We start from the raw sequence: 15,582 nt of genomic DNA, 5'->3' as shown, positions 1-15,582 counted from the left end.
ACGAATGGAAGAAGTCCAGGCATCCAAGAAAATAAGTAAAAAATTTGAGGAGGCTGTTGTTATAAAACTATATTGGATGAACAGAATGCTAACAGTTTGGTAGGCTTAGAAGAATTCAGGGTGCAAAACGTGGATTGTTTGGACTGAATGGTCTGTTTCCGTGTTGTACGGCTCTATGAGCAGAATCTCAACAACACAAACAGGAATAACAGTAAATATTATTGGTAACTCTTGTAACCAACAGTCCTGTGGACAGAATTACCATCATGAAATCTGGATATCTCAATAAATTGCCAGTATGTTATAGAAACTCTTGCTTGTCACTGTAAATGCTTAAACCTTTCCTTGGAAAAGAAAGGGATGTTGTATACATATCTTGTTTTAAAATTAAAGCATTGTACAGTGAATGCTGGAAATCTGAAATTTAAAGAAAAACAGAAGATGCAGTCAAAACTCAGCAGGTTTTGCAGCATCTGTAGAGAGAAAAATCGATTTACCATTTCCAGTCCAATATGACTTCTTCAGAACTTCTTTAGTTCCTTTGCAAACATAGAAATGTCCATTGAGAGTATGAGAGAGACTACACATTAGGTTTGCAGAATTTGCATATGAACAGACATTCATTGTGATCGACAGCCCATTGAATTGTGTTGAGAATGTCTGATGTAGCGAATAACAATGAGTATAAAGTGAGAGTTTTATTTTGTTGACTCATAGACCGTGGGCATCACTGACTGGCCAGTATTCATTGTCCGTCCCTAGTTGCCACTGAGAAAATGGTAGTAAGCTGACTTCTTGAACTGCTATAGTTCATGTGTTGTCGGTTGACCCGTAATGTCCTCAGGGAGGGAATCAGTTTACATAGGTTGATCGCTGTTTATGGATTCACAAAGGAAATTGTGTCTGACAATGGACCTCAGTTTTGTTCAGAGGAGTTTTCAATCTTCATAAGAACAAATAGGATAAAACATGGAGGAACAGAGTGCACAGTACAAATTGTTAACTGATATTTTAAAATAAATGTTGGATAAGAACAGGAAGAAATGTCAGATGTCATGGAATTACAAACTGGCAATGTTTTTTATATTTATTGTAACACACGTTATATGACACAAATCAAGCAGAGACTCTATGAGGTGTTCAAAATTATGAAGGGGAAGCTATTTCCAAAGACACAAGGCTCAGTAACTAGACTAGACAGATAAGATTATTTGTATAAAACTTTGAGAAGTGAAGAGATTTTTTTTTAAAACAGTGAGTTATGATCTGGAATTCATAGCCTGAGAAGGAAGTGGATGGAGGTGCAATATGAATTTCAAAAGAGTATTAGGCATACACTTGAAACATTAACTTTTGCAAGGAGAGAGGACAGGGAAGTGGGACTAATTACTTGTTCTTACAAAGAGCCAGCACAGCCTCAATGGGTCAAAGCATCTGCCTCTGTATTGGAAGGTTCTGTGACCACTGAAATATCTTTCATTTCTATCCTTGTATTGTACTATCCATCTTCTCTAAGGCTTCCTCTGCTGTATCCAATTTAGGTTTGTTCAAGATATCATTTTAATTACATGACACTGTGCTCTTTTGGTATAAATTCTGTGTCTTATAATCCTGCCCCACGAGTTACCTGATGAAGGAGCAGCCCTCTGAAAGCTAGTACTTCCAAATAATTCTTTGGACTATAACTTGATGTTGTGTGATTTTTAACTTTCTCCATTTTGAGACATTCTCAAAGGAGGTGAGAAACGTATTGTTGTGCTGGGCTCAGTGAGGTAGATCCCGGGATCAGAAGGAAAACCCTTCTAAGCATGGGGCCATGAGGCAGCCATTGCCATCTTTATGGTCACATGCCTCCAGAAACTTAGTTCAACCATCCTTCCCCAACTCTGAGAAGCTGCTGGGACAGCATCTCCAATCAGCTGCTGATCTCCCCAAGTGGCAGGGGAGCACTTGGCTGGTGGGAAGATGCCAGTGACCTGAGAAAGTGGTCAAAAGTTAATTTGTTTGGCATCCTGTCACCTCTTCATGAGTGGCCAAGATGTTCCAGCATCCCCCTTTCCAACTAGGGAAATAGATGTGGGAATAGTGTATCAGGGAGTCCTATAGTCACGGTCACTCAGTTCCCCTGCTTCCTGGCCTGCCAGCAGATGCTGGAAATCTTGCATCCCCCAATTCTGCCAAATTTCTGCCAGAGATTCATCCTGAAGTGTACTCAATTTTCCAACTAAAGCCTTTTAAACACAGTCATTATTCCCTAAAAACACAATATCAGAAGTATAATCTTTATGCTTTGATCACCAAATTGTCAGTCTTTGTTGATTGGCTTGTTAGGTAGGTCAATCAAGGTACCATTTCTTGTTGCATTGTGTCAATATTGAGTAAATCATTATTAACAAATACATTAGGAACTAGTCATATATGGATTTCAAGTGAAATCTGGTGGTCGTTAAGCCATCAGGAAGTTACTGAACATAATGTTTTGCTGAACAAACTGGATAATTTCAGCTGTGTACTGTGACGTATCATTTTAAGGAATCGCTCCATGTAGTTGTACTTATCTCTTAAGACAACATATCCATTCAGCATGTGGTAATCTGGTGATTTTAGTTCAAACAACTTATTAAAACTATTTGTTAATTCTAAGAACTCTTTGTTCTCATGGGTGCAGACTAACTATTTTTAAAAAATTCTCAGCATTAACATTGAGCTTCTCAACTTAAACAATATTTTTATTTATTGGTAAGAATTTGTTAACGTTTGTGTGACAATCCATGCTTTCCAACTCATGCACCAAAGTATCATAAACTTTTTGTATGTTTTTAGATCAACCAGCACATTGTTCAAAAAGGTTAGAGGTTGTCTTTTCGCAAGCCAAGAGTTAATTCTAACCCTATATCTTCTGTTGGTTTTAAAACTGAGGGGTTAGAGTGGTGGGCAGTGTTATTCACCAAAAAGAAAATCAAGTATTTCCCAACATTATTGATTGTCAACTATAGCTTTAAGTCACCCACCTAAAACAACTGGGAGTCTCATGGTGTTATATAAACCACATTTTATTGTGTTAAAAGAAACTCAATTGTATTTTAATTGGGGCCTCTGGAATACCAGCCTCTATTGTTGTGTTGTTACGTAATGTTTGATGTGTTCTGAGTTTAAATGGTAAATTTTTAATATTGATAGAATCCCCACTGAATCCACACTGACCCACTGAACAGCATCCTACTCAGACCAACCCCCCTTACCCTATCCCTGTAACCCCACATTTCCCTTGGCTAGCCCACCTAGCCTGCACATTCCTGGACACTATGGGCAATTTAGCATGGCCAACCCCACCACATGTGCACATCTTTGGACTGTGGGAGGAAACTAGAGCACCTGGAGGGAACATGGGGAAGCATGTGCAAATTCCATACAGACAGCTGCCCAACTCGAATTAAACCGGGGCCCCTGTGAAGCAACAATGCTAGCTACTGGGCCACCGTGTGCCCCCCCATGAATGTTAATAGGATAGTTGATCATCATGAGACATTACCTACCACATTTTGTTCTCACGCACATCTCACTTTCTAAAACAAAACTACCAGATAGCCAGCAGGAGCAGAAAACATGACATATTGTGGGTGGCACGGTGGCACAGTGGTTAGCACTGCTGCCTCACAGCGCCAGAGACCCGGGTTCAATTCCCTTCTCGGGCGACAGTCTGTGTGGAGTTTGCACATTCTCCCTGTGTCTGTGTGGGTTTCCTCCGGGTGCTCCGGTTTCCTCCCACAGTCCAAAAAATGTGTAGGTTAGGTAAATTGGCCATGCTAAATTGCCTGTAGTGTTAGGATAAGGGGTGAATGTAGGGGAATGGATCTGTGTGGGTGGCAGGGAAGGGGTAGACATAGGGGAATGGGTCTGGGTGGGTTGGTCTTTGGCAGGACGGTGTGGACTTGTTGGGCCGAAGGGCCTGTTTCCACACTGTAAGTAATCTAATCTAAAAAACCTCTGGCTTGGGGGATCTGAGAACAATTTAAAACTCAATCACCATCAGCTAGATCAGCAGCTTGACACACACACATAGCCAGCACTGCAAGACTTGGATACAGATTTGCATTTACCAACTGAAACTCTGAAGAAGCTTTTGTTTTCAATGCCATCTTGTGCTTTCCCTTCAACGGGATGGATGTTGTCGTGATGTGTTGATGTGAGAGTGCCGATGTTGACCTGCAAGGCTGACAAGCTCTCTTGCATTTATGGAATTGAGTTTTGTCTGATAATATGGGATTTATTAACTGGTGCTGAGTATCTCAAAGGATTTGCTGTATCTGTTGAATTGTTTTCACTGTTTGAGGATTATCTGTCTCTTCTGGAATTTAGAACTCATCTATTCCCTGTGGCCCTTGTTGCCGGAGAGCTTCTGTTTCTGGGAATAATATTTATTCCAGCTCTTCTGGATCACAGTCAAATTATTTTTGGAAATATATCTGAAAATTGTCAGTGTGAACAATAAACAATGAAGTACTGTCCCTTTTGATTGTACATTTAAACATACACAGAAATTAATTTTCATTTTGTTCTCTGGCACTTCTGCTGTGATTTTTATTGCTGAAGGATTAAGATGCAAAGTTGACAGTTCCTGTTACAGTTTGTCTACTGTTTAAGAACAAGACTACTGCAGGCCATTGTTTATGACTTATCATGAACAAAGTCAGCGGGCGGCAGGGGTTACAGGAGGCACGGCGAATCAGTGGTTAGCACTGCTGCCTCACAGCACCAGGGACCCGGATTCGATCCCAGCCTCGGGCGACTGCCTATGAGGAGTTTGCATGTTCTCCCTGTGTCTGCGTGGGTTTCCTCCTGGTGCCCCACTTTCCTCCCACAATCCAAAGATGTGCAGGTCAGGTGAATTGGCCATGCAAAATTGCCCAAAGTGTTAGATGCATTAGTCAGAGGGAAATGAGTCTGGGTAGGTTACTTTTCAGAGGGTTAGTATGGACTTGTTGGGCCAAAAGGCTTGTTTCCACCCTGTAGGGAATTTAATCTGATTAAATTTCAGCTAAGGGTTTTGTAGTACAGTGGTAATGTCCCCACCCTGCACTAGAAAGTGTGGATTTGAATCCCACCAACTCTGGAAATATGGCACAACATATCTGACCAGGTTAATTAATGAAACTAAATGCAGCATGTGTACCATATTCCCTACTTAGGAGAAAAAGATTTAAAAACTTAAAAAATAAACACTTTGCAAATTTTCCATCAATAACACACTCAATGTTAGCAGCTAGTGCCAAGTCTGTTATAGCAAACCCAATATTAGATTAGATTCTCTACAGTGTGGATATAGGCCCTTCGGCCCAACAAGTCCACACCGACGAGTAACCCACCCAGACCCATTTCCCTCTGACTAATGCACCGAACACTATGGGCAATTTAGCTTGGCAATTCACCTGACCTGCACATCTTTGGACTGTGGGAGGAAAGTGGAGCACCCGGAGGAAACCCACGCAAACACAGGAAGAACGTGCAAACTCCACACAGACAGTCGCGCAAGGCTGGGACCGAACCTGTGTCCCTGGTGCTATGAGGCAACAGTGCTAACCACTGTGCCACCCCATCAATGAAATTGCAGGACAAGAACCCTGGGATTTCTGACAATATGCAATATCCCTTCGAGTACACTATTTTTAGAAGTATTAGAATCCTGTGGAAACAGGTCCTTCGGCCTAACAAGTCCAAACCGACCCCCTGAAGAGTAACCCACCCAGGCCCATTCCCCTACATTTACCCCTGACTTATGCACTTAACTTACAAATCCCTGAACACTATGGGCAATTTATGCTTTGCCAATTTACCTAAACTGCACATCTTTGAATTGTGGGAGGAAACCCACGCAGACATGAGGAGAATGTACAAACTCCACACAGACTGTCGCCCAAGGTTGGGATCGAACCTGGGACCATGGTGGCTCAGTGGTTAGCATTGCTGCCTCACAGCACCAGGGACCCAAGTTCGATCCCAGCCTCGGACGACTGTCTTTGTGGAGTTTGTACGTTCTCCCCACGTCTGCGTGGGTTTGCTCTGGTTTCCTCCCACAGTCCAAAGATGTGCAGGTCAGGTGAATTGGCCATGCTAAATTACCCATAGTGTTAGGTGCATTAGTCAGAAGGAAATGTGTCTGGGTGGGTTACTCTTCGAAGGGTGGGTGTGGACTTGTTGGGCCGAAGGGCCTGTTTCCATGCTGTAGGGAATCTAATCTCAATATGTTCATGGTCTAAAATGTTGTATTTATGGGAATTATGTGACCAGTTTATAAGATTATGCTATCACCCTGGACTTGAGATTTGTGGCATAATCTTTCTTTGTTAGTCGGTGGAATTTTCCCCTTCCCTGGTTGACACTGATATTGGTAAGCAAGTTAGGAAAATCACAGGAGATGGCCATGAGGAGATTCTCAACATTAAGAGCAAAATGTCCCACTTTCCAAGTTTTGGATGGGGAAATGTGAGCAGCGAAAGTTCTATTTGTATGTCTTAGCCTGCATTAATATCCTGTTGTTACTGAATCACATCTCATTAATATATTATTTCCCATTCTCCCATTCATCAGATAGTAATTCGATGGCGACAATTCTCTAACATACCGCCAGAGCAGTTAGCTGGTTACTGCAGCTTACTTCTACAGATGCAATTGAAAATAGAAACTAACTAAAGAAGAAATAATTACAGAACACAGTGTTGTGGTACTCCGTTCCTGGAAATAGCGATCCCTGCATGCACATGCGCAGAACATAAGAAACCTTCTTTCGCGGGCTTTTGTTGTACATGTCATCCAGACTATGAAAACTGCTATACCCGTTTTTCGGGGAGAGACAACATGGTCAAGTGCCACTGTTAGGGTCAGAATCATGCTGCACCTCCCAAAAGCTTTTGATTTTATAAATGTGATTGACTTGCTCCTAAATTTGAGTTTTATTAATTTTACTACACACAATCTTGGACATCAGGTGCCAACATCTCAGTGAATGCTTCTTGGCCAGCGATGACTCACACTCCCATTCCATGGATTTTGGCATCAGACACATACCACCCTCACTGCACTTCATGGCACTCTTCTGATACACTTATATCATTCTGTATTTCAAGCAATAATTTGGAGCATATATCACCTTTCATTGAAATGCTGCTGCCAGGACACTGACCTGCATCTCAGAGATCCTCACTTGCTGTCTTCACTCACATTGTGTTCACTCACATTGTATCTGCTTTAATTCCCACATCATCCCTGCCTTTCCTTGCCTTTTTGCACTTTGACCTCTCAGCCAGCACTTACAGGCTCACAGTATCTCTAGCTTGCTTGCTGCTTAGTGCAGACAGAAAGCCAGGCAGAATGTTAAATGTGCAGGCAGTGGTCATTCAAGAGGTGGACATGTTCCTGTGGTACTGTTCTACACCCAATCTCACACCTGCACCATGGGCCAGCAGCAGATGTGGCAAACCCAGTGCATCTGCTTTAACCAAATGGTCATGTCTCAAAGTCTAAGAGAAGTCATCCTCAGCCAAGTCAAGGGAGACAACCGTCAGTAGGGGAGTACTGACACAGTGGGTGAAGGTTCACCTCTGAAGTCTGTCCAGGGGCTTGGGGTGGTCAGAGGGTCCATAGTTAGTCCGGCGGATCTGATACAAGCGGTCCACAGTGTTGCAGGAAATTAGTCAGGGAGATGCACAGAAATCAGTCTGGTCACTTACCAGTTGGTGCTATACTTTCAAGTGGGTCAATGGGTGGACAACAGTCAGTCCTGCGGTTCCGTCCAGTCAAGGTCAAGAGGGGATTGTCAGGGGCCAGTGGTAGTTAGGGTAGTTAGGGAACATAATTGCGGGGATATGTTGATGGAGGAATTAGCTTCTCATTCACAGAAATATTCAGAGCTGAGGAAAACCTGATCTTGAATTGCAATAGAATTGAAAATTGGTAGTGTGCAATAACCTCCTCTGAACAGGCTGATCAGAAAGCAACTGAGAAGGGCATACTGCTTCATTGGAGTATTGTTGGCATGGATACAAAGCAGAAACTGTTAGCTAATTGATTAAATCTAAACCAGGCAAGTTGACTTTAATTGGTCAGGGTGTTGCCATGAGGATAGAACTGGGATTATATTTCCTCACTACTCTTTGCTCAGTGAAAAGTTTGCAGTATACAGTATTAGGGCCCTGTTGTGAATAAATGTAAGCCTACATACCTGGCATCACAATAGAACTGAAGTTTCTTTTTCCTGTATTACTCATTTGTGAGGTAGCAAGAACGTCTTTATGACTTCATGGCAGTATCCTTCTTTTTAATTCACTCATGGTATGTGGATCTCACTGGCTGGGCCATTTTGTTCGTGAAGAATACCATTCAGGTATTTATTACAAACTATCAGTACAAGACAGCAAACTTAACCTGTTCCTCAAATTTTTGAGTCTTCTTCCTCAATGGAAATCTAAGGTAAACTGGGCACCATTCAGGGTCATAAGTGGTGGCCATAAGTCTTTCCATGAATTTGCATGATAGACAGTGAGCAATTGTCTTTTATGGTCTTTTCTGGCCAGAATCTTGATTCAACTTACTTGTAATTCAATCAATTTAGTACACTTGACTGCCCATGATATTATCTCTACATTAGGGAGACCAATATCCCAAACTCATTGAGCACTTTGCCAAACACATACATTCAGGCTGCAAATTGTGAACCTACGTTTCCAGTTGCTGATCATTTTAATTCTACAACTGCTCAGACCTTTCCATCTTCAGGTACCTAAACTGTTCCCATGAAACATCAGGAGCAACACATCATCTTTCAATTCAGCAATTAAAAACCTTGTCAATAGATATTGAGTTCAACTGTCTGAAGCATTACCCATTCTCCTAATTTTCAAAGATGTCTTCCAGTCATTTGATTCTACTTTTGTCATTTTCAGTTCCTCTAGACCAATCTTTTGTTGCCTTTTATTGTCACATATTTCTTTAAAATCTATTCTCCATATGGAGACTTTTTTTGGCAGGACCATCAATTGTTATCTATCCCTGATTGCCTTTGCAAATTTGATGATGAGTCACCTTCTTGAACTGTTTGTGTCTATGTGGCATCTATGCTGTTAGGGGATCATTTCAGATTATAGATCCAGTGACAGTGAAGGAAAAGTGACTCCGTTCAAAGTCCATGTATGTTTTTTATATAGGTGGTGGAGCTCCCATGCAATTGCCACCATATCCTTTCTGGGGTGGCAATGGTCACAGATTTAAAAGTTCCTGTTCAAGGCGTATTGATGAGTTGTTGCAATGCATCTTGCAGCTGGTATCCACTGCTGCTACTGTGCACTGGTGTTGAAGGAGTAGATATTTAACGTGGTGGATGAGAAGCCATTAAAGCAGGTTGGTTTGTCCTGGGTGAGACCAAGCTTTCTAAAATTTGTTGGAGCTATACACATGCAGGAAAGTGCAGGATAGAATCATAGTCCTGACTTGTGTCTGGTGGACAGACTTTGGAGAGTCAGGAGGTAAGTTACTGATTGCAGAATTCCCAGCCTCAGACTTGCTCTTTAGTCACAGTATTTATTTGCCATTTGTGAGCCCAAACTTGGATATAATCCAAGGCTTATTGCATTTGGACTCGGACTGCTTCAGCATCTGAGGATTTGTAAATGGTGCTGAACATCATGCAATCTTCAGTGAACACCTCCATTTCTGATTTCATGATGGATGGAAGCAGTTAAAGATGATTGAACCAAGGGAACTAATGACCCTGAGGACCATCTGCAGTGATCCGGAGGCTCAGATGATTGGACTGCATCAATGACAAGTATCTTCCTTTGTGTTAGGTTTGAATCCCCCTACTTAACATTTACTTCAATTTTCCTTGGATTCCTTGATGTTACAATGGGTGAAGTGTTGTTCTTATGTCAAGGGTAGTCACTCTTATCTTAGAAGTTCAGCTCTTTTGTACATTTTGAAGCAAAGTTATAACAAAATCTAGAGCTGAGTGGCCCTGGCAGAATCAAAGGCATTGTACCATCACTGTTCTTATTTAATCATTCCTTCCTTCCATCCTTCTACAGAACTTCCCGTTTTATTCTTTTTCTTATATTTTTCTTATATCTTGTGTACTACCTATTACATCTTTATCTTTTCAATTAAAGTCATTCATCTGAAGTCCTAAAAGCAAGCAGGGCTGGCAAACATTTAATCCTACTGTTTCAAGTTAAAGTACAAATCTATAAGTTATTTATAAGGAAGCGAAAGAAAGCTTAAGTCTCATGAAATTGATCAAAATTCTAATCTAATATATATAGTTTTCTTTGGTTTCCGGACGTCACAATAAGTGAAATAATACATATGTATTCTATATGTACTAACATATATTTTTCGGTGACATATTGTACACCATCCTCATTTCTGATGGTATTGGCTGATGGTGAAGGAGTGATGAAGTGGAGCAGATTTTTCACCTCTGTCTGTTGATGCTGTAACATTTTTAACAGCAAGAACTGAAGAGAAAATGTGTCCTCAAGATGTCCGCAGCAACCAGACTGGGTGGATTAATCTAAAAATTAGGATGCATGGGCTTTGTTCTAGTACAAATTGAATTGTGCATGCTCAGAACTCAGACAACCTGTGCACCTGCTCATTAATAATCTCCGCAATGATTCCTGCTGATGTGTCTTTGCGCATGGAAGATTGACAAACTGAACTTCAGAGCTCAATTTCACCAGACAAGTGTCAGGAGATTCTCCGTAATATATCATACCTACCATCAAATCTTAAACTCTGGCTGAACTTTGATTTACAGCATCCAGCTTTAATATTACATCTGGAAGAGATGACAAATGAGGCGCTTCAGATGTACAGCTATTTGCAGATCCATTAGGAATAAATTCTTAAAATGGGGTGTTTAATCCTATTATGGCCTGACTCAATTATATTCATTCAAAATGTTCACAGGGTTTCTTCTTCTATTATACCTTCAGTGTTATACTTTCTATTGTAACACTCATGGAATGGTAGCTATTTGTACATTGTTCCTGGAACTAATGGGGTGGAATTCACAATTGCCAGCCCTCATGGTTGTTCTTGGTATAAAAAGATAATTTAGACTTGGCACTGACAATAGTCTTTGATAACACCAAAGTAGAGTTTAGCAAACATTAAGATAGATTTGTAAATTATTTTTGGCTGGAATTTGGAACTTCTCAGGTGATGGAACAGGGAAGCAGATAATAGATACAGTTGAATGTATGGAAGGATGAAAAATATTTTGGAAAACATACATCAAGGAATAAGAGTCTATATTCACTGGAAAAATGCCAAAGTCATTGGATGGATGCAAAGACTGTAGGGTTCACATGTAAAATTTATTGGAAGAAAATGTACATAGATAAAGCCATAAAATGCCAATAAAGCCAATGTTTTGAAGAAAGGTCACTTGACCCAAAACGCTAACTCTGATTTCTCTCCACAGATGCTGCCCGAGCTGCTGAGATTTTCCAGCAATTTCTGTTTTTTGTTAATAATTAGAAATTATTTTATAAAACATGTTGAGCTTGTAGTTGGAGTAATGTGTACAGTTTTGAATGCTTCATTATACTGTACTCATATGAATCCACATACTGCAAATTGAAGCAAAGAAATGATTTGGTATACTGACAATATTTTCACCAGAGCAGAGACATTTGTGAGGAGATTTAATAGAGAGCTTTCAAATTATAACTCACAAATAATCTACAATGTTCATTAGCACAGCTTCTCCCTCTTCCCCTCAGTACAAACATACTGTTGAAGATAGTACAATGTGTGACGGAATTTGTTAACAGATATTCCAAGTCACTCCATTCATCAATAGTCATCCCAAATCTCAGCATTTTTCACTAAGTACATAATAGTTTTCCAGCATTGTGTGAGGTCCTACCACAAGCTACATGTCACTGCCAATATTTCTTGTACACCAAAATACTGTGCCAAATCCCAGACATACTAATAACTGGCTGCTTAGTCAAAGGCTTTGGTAAATATGCATCCATTGTGAAGCTGTTCCCCATTCCATAGTGTTCAAAAATAGGTTGGCACACTCCCTGTGTCTTCCCTCTCTGTAATTGTTTACCCTTTTTGTCACAAATTCACATCACAGTGCCTGGATCCCTGACATAGTTTGGTGAAATATCTCCAACCTCTAAACCACGAAGGAGAAGTCATCCAAGAAAATCAATGGAAGACTGCTTTGCAATGTTATTTTTATACTACAATGTCATTCCAAGGGAAATTTGATTTTGATTTCTGCTGACATTTTTTCACACAGTATTAGATAGCACTTTAATTCCTTCACAGTGAATCTGCTGGAGGGAAGGACAGCTGGAGCCCAATCCCAGAAGTCAGCGATCACTTTGTGTAACTGCAGTGAATATTTAACTGCAAGTTACAAAAGGACATTGAGAATATGTCATTGCCAGCAATAGGAATTGATAAATATCTCCAGCAGTTAACCTGACTTAGTGGTTTATGTGTTGCCAACAGACTGTCTGCTAACCATCGTCAGGAGTGTTTGTCATACTGCTCATCTGTCCATGACATATTGAATTTACAACTGGAGATAGTTTTTTAAAAATGTTATTAGTGTTACTGTAGTTTTCTTAATTGTCCATGATAAACAGATTGCATTGCAATGTGATATTCTTTGTCCTTGCAATTTCAAAGCTGATATTCAAACACATTTGCTCACTTGTACTACTGGCGGCTAGTTGGTAATCTGTCATAGGATAGTTGTATCAGACTGTGCCTTTATTGCACTTGCATAATTTCACCAGAGCTGAAAATGTGTTGCTGGAAAAGCGCAACAGGTTAGACAGCATCCAAGGAGCAGGAGAATCGACGTTTCGGGCATGAGCCGTTCTTCAGGAATTCCTTGGATGCTGCCTGACCTGCTGCACTTTTCCAGCAACACATTTTCAGCTCTGATCTCCAGCATCTGCAGTCCTCACTTTCTCCTAATTTCACCAGAGCCGGAGAAAACTCTCTGCTCTACATTTATTCTTCAACTATCTGGAGATAGATAGTCCTGGGCAATTAGTTAATCAATTGTTAACCTATCTGTCCCACTCCTCCTTACCCTGCTGCCTCTATTGAAATTAGTCAGTAGTCAGCTCCTTGATCAGGTTTTATCCATGGTGGAATCAGTCAGCCTCAGCAATTTTAGTGTAGCAAATAGTTGATGAGAAATAATGTGTAAATGGAACAGAAGTTTCCATGGGAGAAATAGCAACTTCTATGGGGATACAGATAAGAATTGAAAAAAGTGCTCTTTCCAGACTTTCCTCCATTCAAGTTGCTTGAGTATCAAAATAGCTTACCATTCTATGTTACTTAGCGCTCTATTTTAGAAATCTTGAAATTTTGTTTCAGATCTAATCAAAGTATTGCACACATACCAACTTCATACCTACTCAGATAACTACAGAAAAGACTGGAAATACTTAGCCTTTCTGACAACATATGTGGTCACACGCCCCTGATTTTCAAAACCAGACTGTCGTTCTTCTAGGTAGACCATTCACATTTACATTAGATCATTGCAGGCTTGGAAGAACTTACACACTCAACAATGCTGAGCTTATTTGGAGTACTATGGCAGGTCAAAGACTAAAATACACGACAATGCCTCTACTTTCTCAGGAGGTTAAGGAAATTCAGCATGTCCACAAAGACTCTTATCAATCTTGCAATTTTTTTTAGAACACGTTCTTTCCAGATGTATCGCAGCTTGGTATGGCAACTGCTCTGCCCAGGACCATAAGAAATTACTGAAAGTTGTGAACACAGCCCAGTCCATCACACAAACCAACCTCTCATCCATTGACTCCATCTATACTTCTCGCTGCTTTGGAAAGGTCGCCAACATAATTAAAGACCCCCCCCCGCCCCCCGCCGACCCTGGTTATAATCTTTTCCAATCTCTTCTGCCAAGCAGAAAATACAAAAGCATAAACACACATATCAACAGACTGAAGAATAGCTTCTTCCTGGGTATTATTAGACATCTGAATGGACCTTTCAAATCTCAAATTTAATGTTGACCTCGCTTTTTGTGTACCTTCTGTGAAACCGAAACATTGTATTCCTCCCTCTGTTTTATTACCTTTACACATTTTGTATGGTATGATCTGCCATGCAAAACAAAGGTTTTCACTGTACCCAGGCATAATAATAATAATTAATCAAATCAAATCAAAAAGTGGGAGGAGTTAGAGGATTAACTAGAAACTCAGATCATGTTTACGTACTAAGTGAAGGTTTTGCACAAAATAATCACACAGTCTGTCTTTAGTTTGTCGAAGATAGAGAAGATGACAATGTAAGAAATAAATACTGTACTAAATTGAAAGAAGTGCAAATAAGTCATTGCTTCACTTGGAAGAAGTGAATGGGCTTTTGAGCAGTTACAAGAGAGGAGAAAGAAGGACGTGTATTGAATTTTCGCGACAGAGGGATTTCTCTGTCCACAAATGCTGCCTGACCCGCTGTGCCTTTCCGACATTTTCTGTTTGATTTTTCAGATTTCCAGCTTCTGCAATATTCTTCCCAGTATAAGCCTTACCAGTTCCAAGCTTCCATTGTTGTTAAGGAAATGAGTGCAAACTTTGTAAAGCACATACTCATTATAGTCCGGGAATAATGTAACAGCAGATCAATTCCATGCCTTGCACTCGGGCACTGGTACTTACAGATCATTGTGCCAATTCAATGCAGGCAATTGCTGTCAGCCTTACTGCAGACATAAAATTTCCCTGTCGATAAAACATTACCAACACTTGAACTTACTCGCATGTCTGGGGGTTGAAATTAAATGAGACCTCAAAAAGTGAGCATTACTTCCCCAAATCACTTAATGCAATCAACCATATCAATACTGAACCAGACCTCTGCTTGTTTCTCATCAGGATCGAATCCCTGTTGCACTCATAGTTTAATTGTTTTGAAGGAAGAATTACCAGGGCTACCTTGACTTTTAATTTGCTGAACATGGTTCCGATTCTTCTCTTCTGAGCTACCATTCTGAGAAGATCATGTCGGATAACTGATGTTTGAAAGTGAGGTTGTGCTTGTGCTGTGAATGCCTTCAAATAAAAATAGCAGTAATTGGATCAGGGAGCTGCAGGCACCTTGATTACAATTAGGTTTACAGCTGGATCATACTGAATGAGAAACACTGAAAAGATCCACAAACTATCGCTGCATTAGAAGGTTATTCTAGCACAGAACCTGTTATTGATCGGTGTCAAAATTGCTGTTGTTGTGAATTCAAAGGAACAAGACATCAACAGGGGATATAATTTTCTAAGTATTTGTAACGATAATCAATACATACGTAGACTGAAAACTAATGGCTAGCAATCAAAAGTAGTCACTAGACTTTTTAAAGTCTTTATTACTTCACTACAGTAACTGGGAAAACAGCCAAGGATGTGCAAAACCTTGCATTCCTCTGAGTTAGAGCAATTTCCAAACCACTAAAAGCCGCAACACATCCAGGTAGAGTTAGAATTATTTTCTCAATGTGGTTATTTCTGCTGTAGC

The 15,582-nt window shown here is 40.4% G+C and overlaps 1 long non-coding RNA gene across 1 annotated transcript in view; it reads right to left on the bottom strand.

Annotated features, from left to right (window-relative positions):
• LOC122555571 overlaps positions 1-15,081 on the bottom strand; it is a 42,391-nt gene extending 27,310 nt beyond the window's left edge. Inside the window, exon 1 of the long non-coding RNA XR_006313309.1 lies at positions 15,006-15,081. This is a non-coding gene — a long non-coding RNA (uncharacterized LOC122555571). The remainder of the gene's footprint in view (positions 1-15,005) is intronic.
• Between the last annotated feature and the right edge of the window lie 501 nt (positions 15,082-15,582).

Source organism: Chiloscyllium plagiosum, chromosome 12 (genome assembly GCF_004010195.1).
Source record: "Chiloscyllium plagiosum isolate BGI_BamShark_2017 chromosome 12, ASM401019v2, whole genome shotgun sequence".
Classification (NCBI taxonomy): Eukaryota; Metazoa; Chordata; class Chondrichthyes; order Orectolobiformes; family Hemiscylliidae; genus Chiloscyllium; species Chiloscyllium plagiosum.
Note: the sequence above shows the minus strand (reverse complement) of the source record. Positions and strands in the feature narration are given on the sequence as shown.